This window comes from Neomonachus schauinslandi, chromosome 3 (genome assembly GCF_002201575.2).
Source record: "Neomonachus schauinslandi chromosome 3, ASM220157v2, whole genome shotgun sequence".
NCBI classification, from domain to species: domain Eukaryota; kingdom Metazoa; phylum Chordata; class Mammalia; order Carnivora; family Phocidae; genus Neomonachus; species Neomonachus schauinslandi.
The window spans coordinates 184,894,233-184,906,923 of record NC_058405.1 but is presented as its reverse complement, the minus strand read 5'-3'; the positions used below and the strand labels follow the sequence as shown (position 1 = coordinate 184,906,923).

The 12,691-nt window shown below is 47.6% G+C and overlaps 1 pseudogene; it reads right to left on the bottom strand.

Annotated features, from left to right (window-relative positions):
* Nucleotides 1-3,510: 3,510 nt before the first annotated feature.
* On the bottom strand, nucleotides 3,511-5,493 carry LOC110580689 (annotated as a pseudogene).
* Nucleotides 5,494-12,691: the final 7,198 nt, after the last annotated feature.

The window sequence follows — 12,691 nt, the reverse complement described above, 5'->3', positions numbered from 1 at the left end:
CATCAGGGAAATCCAAATCAAAACCTCAATGAGATACCACCTCACATCAGTCAGAAATTAATAAGTCAGGAAACGATAAATGTTGGCAAGGATGCAGAGAAAGGGGAGCCCTCCTACACTGTTGGTGGGAATGCAAGCTGGTGCAGCCACTCTGGAAACAATATGGAGGTTCCTCAAAAAGTTAAAAAAAAAAAAAAAAAAGAGCTACTCTACGACCCAGCAATTGCACTATTGGGTATTTACCCCAAACAAACAAATGTAATGATCCAAAGGGGCACATGCACCCCAGTGTTCATAGCAGCAATGGTCACAATAGCCAAAATATGGAAAGAGCCTAGATGTCCATTGACAGATGAATGGATAAAGAAGATGTGATGTATATATACAATGGAATATTACTCAGCCATCCAAAAGAATGAAATCTTGCCATTTGCAACAACATGGATGGAACTAGAAGGTATTATGCTAAGCAAAATAAGTCAACCAGAGAAAGACAATTATCATATGATCTCACTGCTATGTGGAATTTAAGAAACAAGGCCAAAAGTCATAGAAGAGAGAAAAAAGTGAAACAAGATGAAACCAGAGAGGGAGACAAACCATAAGAGACTCTTAATCATAGGAAACAAACTGAGGGCTGTTGGAGGAGAAGTGGTTGGAGGGATGGGGTCACTGGGTGATGGACATTGGGGAGGGTATGTGTTGTAATGAGCACTGAGTATTATATAAGACTGATGAATCATAGGGCGCCTGGGTGGCTCAGTTGGTTAAGCGACTGCCTTCGGCTCAGGTCATGATCCTGGAGTCCCTGGATCGAGTCCTGCATCGGGCTCCCTGCTCGGCGGGGAGTCTGCTTCTCCCTCTGACCCTCCCCCCTCTCATGTGCTTGCTCTCTCTCATTCTCTCTCTCTCAAATAAATAAATAAAATCTTTAAAAAAAAAAGACTGATGAATCATAGACCTGTACCCCTAAAACAAATAATACATTATATGTTAATTAATTGAATTTAAATTAAAAAATATTTTAAAAAGAAAAAAATATACTATATATATACTATAAATATGTATACTTACATATACATGAGAAAAATATATATACTATATATACTATCTATATAAAAAAGAAAAAATAGATACACTATATATATAGTATACATATATATATTTATATATAACCCCTATTCTCTGTCTCTACAGATTTGCCTATTCTGGACATTTCATATGATGGAATCATAGAATATGTGGATTTTTGTGACTGAAGTCCTTCACTTTCCAAGGCCAGTTCAAGCTACAGCATATATCTCTACTTCATTCCCTTTTATGGCCGAATGAATATATCACATTTTGTTTCTCCATTTGTCTATTGATGGACATGTAGATTATTTCTGCCTTTTGACTATCATGAGTATTGCTGCTGTAAACATTCATGTACAAGTTTTTCTGCGGACATATGTTTTCATTTCTCTTGGATATATACTTGGAGTGGAATTGCTGGGTTATATGGTAACGCTATATTTATTTATTTATTTATTAAAGATTTTATTTATTTATTTGACAGAGAGATAGCGAGAGCAGGAACACAGCAGGGGGAGCGGGAGAGGGAGAAGCAGGCTTCCCGCCGAGCAGGGAGCCTGATGCGGGGCTCGATCCCAGGACCCTGGGATCATGACCTGAGCTGAAGGCAGACGCCTAACGACTGAGCCACCCAGGCGCCCCTATTTATTTGTTTATTTAAAGATTTTATTCATTTATTTGAGAGAGAGAGAGAGTGCGCAAGTGCACACATGAATGGGGAGAGGGGCAGAGGGAGAGGGAGAGGCAGAGAATCTCAAGCAGACTCCACGCCAAGCATGGAGCTTGAGGCAAGGCTTCACCCCACCACCCTGAGATCATGAGCTGAGCTGAAATCAAGAGTCAGATGCTCAACCGACTGAGCCACCAGTAACTCTATATTTAATCATTTGAGGAACCACCAAACTGTTTTCCAAAGTGGCTACACCATTTTCCATTCCTACCAGGAATATATGTGAATATGAGTTAGCTATTATTGTATAACAGATCACTCCAAAATTTAGCAGCTTAAAACAATAAACATTTGTTATATCACACTGTTTTTGAGGGTCAGGAATCCAGGAGGAGCTCAACTGGGTGGTTCTGGCTCAAGGTTCTGCTCAGGGTCCCTCATGAAGCTGGAATCATCTGAAGGTTTGACTGGGCTTGAGGATCCACTTCCAACCTGGCTCACATGCCTGACAAGGGAGCATTGGTTGTTGGCAGGAGTCCTCAGCTTTTTGCCACATGCACCTTCCCCTGGGCTGCTTGAGCATCCTCATAACATGGCAGCTGGCTTCCACCAAGAACAAGAGATCCAAAAGGGAATAAGGCAGGAGCTGCAATTCTTTTATGATCTAGCCTTGGATATTATATGTTGTCATTTCTGTAACATTCTATTGCATAGTTCAGCCATTTCCTTTCTCTCTCTCTCTTTCTTTCTTTTCTTTCTTCCTTCCTTCCCCCCTTCCTTCCTTTTCTTTCTTTCTTTCTTTCTAGAGCACGATTGCGAGTGGAAGGCGGGAGAGGCAGAGGGAGAGGGGAGAGAGAGAATCCCAAGCAGGCTCCAGGAGTCCAGCAGAGTCCCAGTGTGGGGCTCAATCTCATGACCCTGAGATCATGACCTGAGCCCAAATCAAGAGTCAAACACTTAACCGACTGAGCCATCCAGGTGTCCCTGCTCAGCCATTTTCAGTGGGGGAGGAACTACACAGAGTGTGAGTACCAAGAAACAGGGGTCATCGGAGGCCGTCTTGGAAGATGCCTACTACATAAGGCATTTATCACCCACTCCCATCTCTCAGTAAGAGGGTTGCTCCTGAGGTGTTAAGTCCCTGGAACTTTTGGCTTAACCCAGAACACGCTGAAGACACTATCATGCTGAAGACCACCCTCCCTTTGGCCTAACTCTATTTCAGCTGCGGCTAGGGAAAAAGGGTCCCAACTCAAGTGCATGCCTTGCACCCTCTGCTTTCTGCCCCAGGACCTTCTCTGACACACAAGAGCCTTCTGGATCCTTGTACAAAAGCTGGAAAATGCAGGGATGCTAAGAGCCCTGAGAGGAAGCCAATTAGCAACTGATTATCTGGTCCTTCAGGCAGGTGGGTCTGGGAGGCAGGCAAGACACTGATATTAGGAGCTAAGGCAAAGAGTCTACTTTCAGGAGCTAAGATAAAGAAAATTGAGCTTGTCTCCAATTTTTCATTATTACAGAAAGACTGGGACTAGTATCCTTTTATACATCTCTCTGTATTTGAGCTACTATTCTTCTTCTCTTTTTTTTTCTTTTCATATCAAATTTAATCAGTACGGACCAACACGGTCAATATCAGATAATTCTTAATATGAGCAAATGGGGAAAAAGAAAAAAGTATACGTACATGGATAAACAGGGGAACTAGACGCATTTTAGCAAGGCATGTCAGGTGGTAGTTCTGGATGAAACTCGCATTGCAGTTTTCATTTCCACAGCTGTGTGCTGAGAGCCTGACCGGATGAGCTTCCAGACCATCCTGCTGTTGTGTTGGGGAGTTGGCCAAAACCCACTGTAAGGTTTGTACTGCTGATACTCATGCCAACCATTTGCTGATTCATCTGCAAGAGGTTCCGCTGGGCCTGTGGAGCTCGTGGCAGGCCAAACTTACTCTGGGGGGCACCCATCTGCCCCACCATTCCTCCTTAGGGGCCAACCACGTTTGGTGGCATCATACATAAGCCCGCTGGGCACGTGTATGCCCACCCTCATGCTTGCACCCTGTCCCATTACATTTCCCGGGAGGCCGGGAGCTGCAAGCTCATGCACGGGCACACCCACCGATGGAAAGCCGTGAGGTGCAGTTGGTGCTTGTGAGGTCAATGGTGTATTTGTGGGTCCCACAAACACACCAGGAGTCCTCTGCTGCTGAATGTTTCCTGTGCCATACGGAGATAAGATGGAGTCTTTGGAGAGTTTGTTTCTTTGGTACCTCTTCTGATTTTGTAGCTTGCTCAGTGAACAGATACAGATCCAGGGGCACCTGAGTGGTTCAATCTGTTAGACGTCCGACTTGTGATTTTGGCTCAGGTCACAGTCTCAGGGTTGTGGGATTGAGCCTCGTGTCAGGGCTCTGTGCTCAGTGGGGAATCTGCTTGAGATTCTCTCTCTCTCTCCCTCTGCCCTTCCCCCGCCCAAAATAAATAAATAGATCTTAAAAAAAAAAAAAATCATTGGTCCAAAGATGTCCAGATCATCATTCAGGGCTGGCGCCATGGTTGTGTTCCCATTGGTTACTGGGGCCTCAGCAGGGCAATCAAGTCCTAAAAGATCAACAGCGGGCTCTGCAGCTTTTTTAGGGCTGGTAGTTTTGTTTAAGCTCCAACTGCTGATCTTCTTTCTTCTGCAGCTTTTCAGTTGTAAGAGGTTTTGCAGGCTTTTCTGGTTCCTTTTTTCTTTTCTTTCTTTTTTTTTTTAAAGATTTTATTTATTTATTTGACAGAGAGAGACACAGCGAGAGAGGGAACACAAGCAGGGGGAGTGGGAGAGGGAGAAGCAGGCTTCCCGTGGAGCAGGGAGCCCGATGCGGGACTCGATCCCAGGACCCTGGGATCATGACCTGAGCCGAAGGCAGTCACTTAACCAACCGAGCCACCCAGGCGCCCTTTCTGGCTCCTTTTCTTTTTCTCTTCCTTTTCCCCCCACTTTTCTTTATTTGTGATAGCTATTGGATTTTTATCTTCTCTTCATATTTATTTCTTTTCTTTAAAGATTTTATTTTATTTTTAAAGATTTTATTTATTTATCTTAGAGAGAGAGAGAGAAAGAGAGAGAGCGTGCAAGCGGGGGGCGGGGCAGAGGGAGAGAGAGAATCTCAAGCAGACTCCACGCTGAGCATGGAGCCCGCTGTGGGGCTCCATCTCCTGACCCTGAGATTATGACCTGAGCCAAAATCAAGACTTAGATGCTTAACCAACTGAGCCACCCACATGCCCCTAAAGATTTTATTTTTAAGTAATCTCTACAACCAAGGTGGGGCTCAAACTCACAACCCCAAGATCAAGAGTTGCACGCTCCACCCACTGAGCTAGATCGGTGCTCCTCATGTTTATCTCTCATGAAAATTTCACTGCTTGATCTGTCTGTGATCTTCAAAAGTTCTCTGGAAGATTGGCTTCATAGAGTAGTCTTGCTTTCGTATTTCCCATATCTTGCATGCACTGTATCTGTTCTGGTGTCCACTGGTCTAGGTTGAACGACTTGACCCTGCATATATGAACTCCAAGATTTCTATGGATTCTAGCACATTTGATGCAAATAAACACGCCAATATTCCAGGAAGCCCATCGTGGACCTTTGGCCTTGCAATTGGAGTAATACCTGTCCTCCTCCCTCAGCAACTGGGATAGGACGAGCTGCTGCTGCTCGTTCACCTGCTGAGCCTTCTCCTGGCAGGAGCACATCACCATCTTGGTAGTGGGGCGGGGAGCCTGGGCCAGCTATGGGGGCAGTGGAGGCAGGCAGGAGCTGGGCAGGGTGAATACATCTGAAGCCATCAGGCCCATGGGCGGACTCTGAGCTACTATTCTTTTCCATAAATTTTTAGAGGTAGAGTTGCAGGGCCAAAGAGATATGCTTCTATATTTTCTCCAGTAATGTTATAATTCTCATCCATGGTAAGGGAGCCTGTTCCCCTCCATCTGAGAGGCTGGGTGCAGTGAGGAGGGTGTCCTGCATGCCTCCGGATAAAGGTGGGGAGAAGCAGGGACCACTTAGTCCTTAGAGAGGACCACCCTTAGAGAGGATGAGGAAGGGTCTGCAAAGGCGGGTGGTGGCAACATGGAAGATGGGTTACACACTCAGGGGGTCGACTCTACAAATAAATATGCTGAAAATAGCAAAAGGAGGAGGCTCTCACCAGACTGGGCCTGATCCTAATGATGGCCTGAAGCTTGAAGGAGTTCTCACTGGCCAAATCTCAGACAATTTCAACATCATACATAATGATAATGGAATATTATCCATTGGATTAAAAAAGAAATACCAAGTCCACACAGATATAAATCGTGAGAGGAGAAAATGTTTCCTTACAATACAATGCCAGCTAATCAATGAAAGAATGATAGAATTAGAATCACTACTTGGCAATCCTTAGAGCAATAAGTAATTTATCCAAGTATCATAAATGGACGCTAAAATTAGTGAGTAAGAGTTTGATAAGAAATGGGATATTTACATAACCTCTAAGTGCCTCCTCACAAAATACTTATTAATCCCAAAAGGAAAGATAGTAATCACTAAATTCTACTCCTGAAACCAATATTACACTATACATTAACTAACTAGGATTCAAATAAAACTTTGGCAGGGGAGAAAAGGAAAGATAATAATTTTTCAGAGGAGGAACCTGGCAGGTACCACCTTCATAAAAGGAATAAAGTTGCCATCTTCAGTAATGGGACAAATGGAAACATTGTGCTGCCCCCAAGGACACCGTGAAGAGAATACATCCCCCTTTCTGCGGTATTCCTGCAAAAAATGTGTAACCCAAATTTATCATAAAGAGATATTAGATAGGACTGCCTGGGTGACGCAGTTGGTTAAGCATCTGACTCGATTTTGGCTCAGGTCATGATCTCGGGGTCCTGAGATTGAGCCCCATGATGGGCTCTGCGCTCAGCAGGGAGTCGGCTTGTCCTTCCCCCTCCCCCATACCCCTCCCCCTACAAGCATGGGCTCTCTCTCTCTCAAATGAATAAATAAGATCTTTAAAAAAAAAAAAAAAAAGAGGGACACCTGGGTGGCTCAGTCGTTAAGCATCTGCCTTCGGCTCAGGTCATGATCCCGGGGTCCTGGGATCGAGCCCCGCATCGGGCTCCTGGGATCGAGCCCCGCATCGGGCTCCCTGCTCAGTGGGGAGCCTGCTTCTTCCTCTCCCTCTGCCTCAGGTCCCCCTGCTTGTGTTCTCTTTCTCTCTGTCAAATAAATAATAAATAAAAATCTTTAAAAAAAAAAAAGGAAAGAAAAGAAACATTAAATAAATCCTAATTGAGAGAATCCTACAAAATAACTGGCCTGTAATCCTAAAAAAAAAAGTCAAGATCCTAAAAGTCAAGGGGAGATTGCGGAACCTTTGCGGACTGAGGATTAGCGGGCGGTAATGCCTCCGTACGCAGCTCCTAAGTGGCTGGCTGTGTGGTGGTGATGGAGGAGAGGTCCCCGTTCGCGGGAAATGCACACTAACGGGTTTAGGGGAGGCTGAGCCTCAGGTCAGCAACTCACTGGCAAATGGTTCAGGACAAAAAGTTCTTTGTATTATTGCAAAATTTTCCTGGAAGGTGTTTTGTCATTGAAAATGCCACATGTGGGGGCACCCGGGTGGCTTGGTTGGTTGAGCAACCAGCTCTTGGTTTTGGCTCGGGTCTTGATCTCGGGGTCCTGGGATCAAGACCCATGTCCCCCATGCTCAGCATGGAGTCTGCTTGTCCCTCTCCCTGCTCCTCCTCCTCCTGTTCTCTCTCTCTAACAAAAAAACAAAATCTTAAAAAAAAAAAAAAAGAAAGAAAGAAAATGCCACATGTGCCCAGGGGGTCTATAAGAATTATCTCATTTAGGGTGCCTGGGTGGCTCAGTTGGTTGAGCGACTGCCTTCAGCTCAGGTCATGATCCTGGAGTCCCGGGATCGAGTCCCACATCGGGCTCCCTGCTCAGCAGGGAGTCTGCTTCTCCCTCTGACCCTCCCCCCCTCATGTGCTCTCTCTCTCAAATAAATAAATAAAATCTTAAAAAAAAAAAAAAACCTTTAAAAAAAAAAGAATTATCTCATTTAATCCTCACAGCAACTGGCTAAGGATGGTTACCCCCGCTTGATGGATGACAGAAATGATGGCCGAAGCTCAAACAGGCAGCTGGGGCAGTGGCGGGGAATCAGCCAGGGCTGTGCTGTCCTCTGAGGTCATCCAAGAGCAGGGCTTTGCCGGGGGAGCGGGTGGGAGCTGACCTGCAACCGTGCTGAAGCCTGGAAGTGCCCACAGACCCACACTGTCAGGGAGGGCCGTCCTCCTTTCACACAGGGACCACATGGGGGACGGGATCGGGCCTGGCCAGAGGCCCCTGTGTGTCCATGCTGGGCCCAGGCCCTGCACCAGCACCGGGAGGGGGCACCGTGGGGCTGAAGGCCTGGTGCTTGGCAGTGAGGAGTGGGGAGGAGGGCAGACTGTGTGCGGCCCCTCGCTCCTCACTCTGGGCCTGGCAGAGGGGACATGGTGGAGGGTGTGACAGTCGGGGTGACAAAATGGCAGCGACGTGAGGGGGCCTCAGGTACACAGTGGGGTGTGACTGGCTGGAGGTAAGAGTAAGCACATCTGTGTCCAAGTTTTCCTGAGCCTAACCGGAAGGAGGCTCTCACCAGACTGGGCCTGATCCTAATGATGGCCTGAAGAAAGGGCCTGGCCAGAGATAAGACACCAGGAAAAAACAAGAAACTGTGTTTTGACATGAAAAAACAAAACAAAAACAAAACTACATATATATTATAATAAGAGGAACGAATGTTGACTATTGAAAAACATTTTAAACTGAAAACAAAAAGAACAGCCTCCTCTCCTCCCACCCTAATCTACCCCCAGAGAGAACCACCATTGACTTCCGAATCAGCTGCAGGAAGAGACAGTCGCCCCACCCGCAAGCCCTGCCCCTGGGTCGCACGAACCAGCCTGTGGGTCGCACGCTGGCTGCAGGTGGCCCCTGGATAACCTCAGCCTGTTTCCCGGTCATCAACTCCATGAGGGGAATATATGTCCCCATTCTGCAGACGAGGAAGCTGAGGTCAGAGGAGGGAAGGGACTTGTCCAAGGTCACACATCCGAGTCCTTGCTCTTGCTGCAGCCGCCCTCTTGCACGGCGGAGTGACCTCTGCTCAGGGAACGAGCTGGCCTGGAGCCTGGTGGGGGCTGGGGTCCTCCTGGGTCCCTTTCCTGTGGTAGGGGTTCAGCCTGACCGAACTGGTTCTGTCCTAATAAAGGTCTGCTGGTAGCTGCCTGCTCATTCCGCCTTTGTTTACAGAGCCTCCACACAAACACACTTGAGAACTTCGTGGGAACATGAGGGGCCGGAAGGCAGGATGCCAGCCTGAGGGCGGACAAAGCCTGCCCCTCCACCTACACGGGATTGGGGCCTGTCTCCCTTCCCTAACTCCTCTGGCCCTCAGTTTCCCTCTCCATGCCCCTCCTCACAGGTGATAGAGAAACCTCTATATTATTGTCTCTTGCTGCCTTGGAAGAAAAATATTAAAAATCAGTTCATTTGGGGGACGCCTGGGTGGCTCAGTCCATTGAGCAGCCGACCCTCAGTTTCGGCTCAGGTCATGGTTTCAGGGTCACGGGATCCAGTCCTGCCATTGGGCTCCATGCTCCGTGGGGAGTCTGTTTGAGATTCTCTCTCTCCCTCTCCCTCTGCCTCTCCTCTGCTCACATGCTCATGTGCTCTCTCTCTCTCAAATAAATAAATAAATCTTAAAAAAAATCATTTCATTTTTGTTCAGAAAATTTACCAAGCTTCTGAGACATGCACCTACTTTCTTTTATTTGAAAAATAGTTATCAAGGGCCAGCTAAGTGCTGCTTTCTGGGCACTCTGTATCCTTTATTTCATTTAATCCTCTCATGACTTTATGAGTAGGTCTGTTATCTCCATTTTGCAGGTGAAGAAACCGAGACATAGAAAGTCTAAGCAACATGCCCTCCCCCCCAAAGCTTAAGAACAGAGATAATAAAGCTCCATCTTTGGTAACTCACAGCCTCTGAGCTGCAACCACAGGTTGTGACCCCTTGGAATGCACCACACCCTAACTAGGAAACTCCTGAATTTATTTCCAAAAGTTCCAGAGCCAACTGGGTACCCACATTGCTTCCAGGAAAAGGCACTCAGAAGCTGTCCAAGGGCCCGTAGCAGGGAGAGAACAGACTAGCCCATGGAAAGTGCCGCCCACAAGCCGTTCAGGGCCATTGAGAACAGCAGCTAGGTAGGGCAGTTCTTGGAGAAAACTCATAACCCAGTGAAGAGAACCAGGCAAGGCACGTCTATAAAAATCCAGTCTTTGAAGGAGAAATACACATATGGGCTCTTTAAATTTGATTGTCTTTGGAAATGGGGGACCCCTAGGGTCAGAACTGTAGAGTAAAAGGTGGGAAGTGTTTTATTCAGATAAACTTGGTTTTTTTTTTTTTAAAGATTTTATTTATTTATTTGACAGAGACAGCGAGAGCAGGAACACAAGCAGGGGGAGCGGGAGAAGGAGAAGCCGGCTTCCCGCTGAGCAGGGAGCCCGATGCGGGGCTTGATCCCAGGACCCTGGGATCATGACCTGAGCTGAAGGCAGACGCTTAACGACTGAGCCACCCAGGCGCCCGATAAACTTGGTTTTAAATCCCAGCCCCAGCCTTTATTAGCTGTGAGTGACCTTGGACAAATCACTTAACATCTTGGACAAATCACTTAACATCTTGGACTTGCTGCTTCCTGGTGTTTAAGGCCAGTTTGTTATGACCTCCATCTCCAGGCAGCTGGTAGGAGTCACTGACATTTTCTACTTGAGAACAGGCTGTTTATAAGTCTGCTGTTTTTTGAGTGCAAATAGATCGGGGAAGGTTTGGGACACCTGGGTGGCTCAGTCATTAAGCGTCTGCCTTCAGCTCAGGTCCTGGGAGAAGCCTGCTTCTCCCTCTCCCTCTGCTATGCTCTCTCTGTCCAAATAAATAAAATCTTTAAAAAAAACCAAAAAAATAGATGGGGGAAGGTTTAAACTTCGAGTTCCTGGATGTGGTTCCCCCAAGTAGGAATGCGAGCTGGTCTCTCCGAATTTTAAAATCTAGAATCTCGTGTCTTCCCTGCAGATACATGATCTCCTGGGTATCTTTTTCCAAAAAAGTTTTGTCAACTTGGTGAGCCTGATGGGACAAGCCCCCCGCCCCAAACCCCAAAGCCAGGCCCTGCTGTGGCCATAGGAACAGGTGGCCCTGTTCTCTGGGGCTGGTGTATTCGAAGAGGCCTTGAACCCCTGAGTGACAGGGACACATGTGCTTGGCACTTGGGCTGTCGGCCGGGGGCTGCGGATGAGCCACTGAGTGGGAATCTGCCTTCCTCCACTCCAGAAGGCCCGAAGGCTCACCTGTACGGAGCAGTGAGAACGCCAGGGTAGGATCCAAGTTCACGGCCTCCCGGGTCTCACTCACCCAGGGCAGGGAGTCCAGGCAAGTGCCTTAAAGAAGTCGGGTTGTGGTCCCAGGCTGGGACCCTCATCCAGCAGGTGCAGGACCACACCACTAGGACTTCTGGCTGCATGTCTGGGGTGGTGGGTCCAGCCACGTAGCCTCCCCAGTCCTCCAGCTATCTGACAGTCTTCAGGAAATTCTGCCTAAATTAGCCAGAACCAGCTTTGATATTTGCAAAACAAGATCCTTATCTGGCACATGAGCCCACAATCGCTTGCAACAAGAATTTCAGCAGTACCATCTCCCGACTCTCTGCCTTCAAGGGCTCAGACTCCTGCCTTTGACTTTGGGCCAACCGTGCCCATACTGATGCCCAGCCCTCCAGCACACACTCTCAGTGTCTCCGTGTTCCGTCCCTTTCCCCACGTCTAATGGTTGCTGGTTGATACGCCCAGCATCTTCCACTTACCTCATGATAACCCTAGAAAGACTCATTCCATATACACGAGCAACTGTCCTTTTTCCACTACCTGCAGGTTTTGTCATTTATTTTCTCCAATTCAATGTTATTTCCTTGGGAATCCTGAGCCTCTGTTTACTGGCACTTTGAATATTTACTGCTTTTGTATCTGTTGGCTGTGGAAGCAGTCTGCCTTGGGAATGGCAATAACCTTGACAAAATGTAAAACAGTAATCAGACCAACTAAACGTTGTCTGCTTTCTATTATCAGATGTGCTAAGTGAGAAGATATTACTCCTTCCCGGCTGGCTGCTTTCTCCACACCCACCCCTTGGTACCCCCCTGCCGATGGCGAGGTGGAATTAATGATATTCATGGAACACTGAAGCTGAGCCAGAACTGAGGTATTTTGCGGTAAAGGGGCATTATGTCTACCACTGACTCTCAAATTACGCTGATATAAAACAACTCAGAGGAAACACAAAAACACGAAGGTAGACACAGCAAAGCACTGTGGACCGACGAGTCCCCAAGCCCTCCAACACCCGTTACTGGCAGGAGGACAGGGGCTTCTGTTTTGAGTTAACCGTGAGCACTCATAAAAGGGAAGATCCCAGAAGGGGCCTCTATGATGCCTCCGAAAGTGGCTTGCTAACCAGGAAGGCTGTGTGGACGAACAGGTACCGGGAGCACCAGTAACATCTAGCCCCACCCCGGGGTGGCATGAAGGACACACAGACTGAGGACAAGAGAGACCCAGGCATTTTCTCGCCCTCTCGATGTGTGACCTGAGCCTGTCCTCCCTTTGGCCACAAGTGGAGTTCGGGGCCTGGGGCACCAGTAAGCCACTGGGGGAGAAGGGGGCTGACTCTGCACCCAGACCCTGCCCGAGAGACTGGGATGGCTCAGAGCCAGGCTGCATGGCCCTCAGACAGCAAGGGGTCAGACAATGAGCCCCCAAGAGGCCCCGTCTATGGGCAGGAGAGGCAGAGGTGAT